The sequence below is a fragment of the Penaeus chinensis genome, chromosome 1 (assembly GCF_019202785.1).
Source record: "Penaeus chinensis breed Huanghai No. 1 chromosome 1, ASM1920278v2, whole genome shotgun sequence".
NCBI lineage: Eukaryota > Metazoa > Arthropoda > Malacostraca > Decapoda > Penaeidae > Penaeus > Penaeus chinensis.
In genome coordinates this window covers 5,101,306-5,104,910 of record NC_061819.1, presented here as the reverse complement: position 1 = coordinate 5,104,910, position 3,605 = coordinate 5,101,306, and the positions used below count along the sequence as shown (strand labels likewise).

The window sequence follows — 3,605 nt, the reverse complement described above, 5'->3', positions numbered from 1 at the left end:
TATATGTATATATATGGATATGTATATGAATATATATATATCTATATATATATATATATATAATGTATATATACATATATATGTATATATAAATATATACGTATATTTATGTATATATATATATATATATATATATATATATATATATATATATATATATATATGCATGTATGTATGCACGCGCGCGCACGCACACACACACACACACACACACACACACATATACCCATATACATGTATACACGTGGGCGCGCACGCACGCACACACACAAACGTGTGTGTGTGTGTGTGTGTGTACATGAGCACATTGTTCAGCATAGACACCCTTCATCCCGCTGGTTTAATAAAGATCCTAATCTGCCTTCCCCTCCTTTTGGCCCTTTTTTTCCCAGCATGCATCATTCCTAGCTATTCCTATATCCCTCTTTCTTTAAAAATTCAAAAGACAGCCCTTTTCGCGTACTTCCCCCAAAGTGAGCCTCATAGCTCAGTTGCTGCCTATGTCTTGGGCCTGATCTTTATTTCGCTCTTTTTCGGGGGGTAGTTGTAGCCTCGCCAGTAGCCCCACATGACCTCCAGCCACTTCTTGCTGTTGGGGCCCTCCTGGTCCTCGTCCTCGATGTGCACGGTGTAGCAGCTCCTGAACCACCACACGCTCTCCCACCTGCAGGGCGAATATCAAGATACTGAATGGGAATAGATTGATGTAACATCACACACACACACATATATGTATATGTATATATATGTATTTATGTATGTATACACACATATATATGTATATATATATATATATATGAATGTATGTAAGACTACACACACACACACACATATATATATATATATATATATATTAAATATGTACATATCATACACATATCTATCTCTCTTTTCATCTATGAATCTACATCTCCATCTCTTTCTATATATGTATTTATGCGTGTGTGTGTATATATATGTATATATATACACACACACTTACAGACACACACACACACTTACAGACACACACACACACTTACAAACACACACACACGCACTTACAAACACAAACACACACTTACAAACACACACACACATATAAGGCCGCTGTGCATGAGTGGTTAGAGCTTTGGACTCAAAGAGTTCGAGTCACCGACCAGGCTATTCCCCTGGGCAAGGGACTTTACGTTGATTGTGGTATAGATATAAATATAAATATGAATATATACAGATAAATATACTATGCTTTACATATATATATATATATATACTGATCATTTTATGAATATTTCTTACTGAAACCCTTAAAAATGAAAACTTCAGGTCATGACGAACTTACAAGATAGCACAGTTTTCGATGTCCGGGCCTGGGTTGGTCCCCCCCGAGTACTCGCCAAAGCTGATATCGTATCGGTGAGCCTCGTCACTGAGAGAGAAGCCGTCGTAGGTCGCGAATCGAGTGTTGTCGTCGAAGTCGGTCATGTCCAAGCGCACCTCGTAGGTGGACTGACTCGTAAGGGCGTGGATGTGCTTGATGCCGAGCCAGAAGTCCTGAGACAGGTCTCCAAAGCCGTTGACGTAGTCCACCCACGGCCGGAAAAAGTTCCCCTGCGATAGGTCTCTGTTCTGGATGACCGTCCATCCTCCGCCGTCCGTGTCCATGTCGCAGTAGACGTCCACTTGGTGCTCGGGGACAGAGCTCGTATGGCGAGATGGTGTACACACCGCTCTTGTTATGGCCCACATTCAGCACTTCCAGGCAGTTCCTAGGATAAAGAGAACCAAGAATATATCAAGATATGTTACCATCTTGCAATTGTGTCTGCATACACTAAGACACACATACACATTTATGTGTATGTGTGTGTATATATATTATATATAATATACATATACACATATATAGTGTTTACAGTATATTATATATAGACATCTATCTATTTATATGAGTGTGTGTTTATAAATATGTATGTACATATATATATACATATATATGCATACAGGCATGTGTGTATACTCTCTCGTCTCCACAAATACCACAATATTTCCTCTTTTATTTTGAGCACTCTCTCACCTCTAAGGGCAAATCTTATACCCTAACTCTGAATGGCGATCCTTTTGAGTATTACTGTAGCATTTTTTTTGTTTAAAATGAGTACTCCATCTTCCTACATATAACCTTAAGGTATAACGACATTATGTTCATATATTTACTGTACTCTTTTACTATTTTTCTGGATTATCATTAATATTAGTTATAGGTTAAGATACTCAGATAACATTTCCTTTAAAGTTTCATTGCATTTCTTACTCACTTGAGCTCCATCTGCGCGATAACCTCCCGCTTGGTCCCAGCCGCACCCAGTCGTTCTTGCGGATTCTTGGGCTCCCCTTGAGGAACCCCGTCCTGTATGACGCGGACCTCGATCTCCCGCTGATTACTAATCCTGATGCATTTTGTTTCAGGTTCTTCTCCGTTGATCGTGACCTCTTGACCTTCCCCAAAGAAAAGCAGAAGGCCAGCGACCTCACCTTCTTTCCTGACTGACACTGTCACCGAGCCTTCACTGCCCAGATTTGCGGAGGTGTTTGTGTTATTGGAAGCTGCTGGATAAATGAGATGAGATATATAAAACGGATGTTCCACGTCCAGGGTGCATTTGGTTATCACAGCTCTGAGGACGACAGTGATTCTTCGATATTGATTTCAGAGCCAGATTCTTGCAAAGTTTGAGAATGAGGAAAGGATGATCTGATAATGCTGATTATTATGACTTGACTAATGACTAATTACACTGCTAATTACAACACAAAACTATTCGAGTTTAACACCTCAACCCAAATATAAAAATAAATGATCAAACAAACAAACAAGCAAACAAATAAATAAATAATGCAAAAAACACTCAAGCATTTTCTTACCTACGAGAGGCAGTACAGCACCGAGCACCACTGCCAAGATACCCGCATAAGGACGTGTGAATCTGGAAAGACGTAATTCTTTTCATCCAGATAAGTCTTGTCATAAATAACGGCGATACTCATAAAGAATAAAGAATAATATAAGTGATGATCATGGTGAAGCAGATAAAGTGACATGCTAAAACTGATCTTTCCGTTACTTTTATGACATAGATTTATATTACAAATAACCAAACAACACGACTGCTTGAATGAATGTGAGGAAATGAGAGAGCAGAGGGGTAGAGAGTTACACCCAAGAAAGCCAGAGAAAATAGAGAGAACGAGAGGAAAAACGGCCTTACCTCATATTAAATCTTTTCTCAAAAACTCAAACGGCGGCGACAATACTTTGCGTTGCGCCCCGCTTGCCTCGGCCAAAGTGGGTCGAGGCGTCCATGGCGTCATTTATAATAAGTATTGTGGTAGTTATCGTACAGCAGCTTCTCCTTTTCGGATCTTGCTGTTGTCGGTAGGTTACTTAGGCGGCGGCGTTGTTATTGTTGTAGCAGTAATTGTAGCTGTTCTTGCTGTAGTTGTTGTAGTAGCTGTTGTAGTAGTAGGTTACTGTTGTAGTATTAATTGTTGTTGTAGAGGTAGTAGTAGAAGTTGTTTTTGTTGACGTGGTGGTGGTGCCTTTCCTTTCTTGTTCGTGCTCCTCG

At 39.8% G+C, this 3,605-nt stretch overlaps 1 pseudogene; it reads right to left on the bottom strand.

Moving 5' to 3' along the window:
* Window positions 1–388: 388 nt before the first annotated feature.
* On the bottom strand, window positions 389–3,342 carry LOC125028108 (annotated as a pseudogene).
* Window positions 3,343–3,605: the final 263 nt, after the last annotated feature.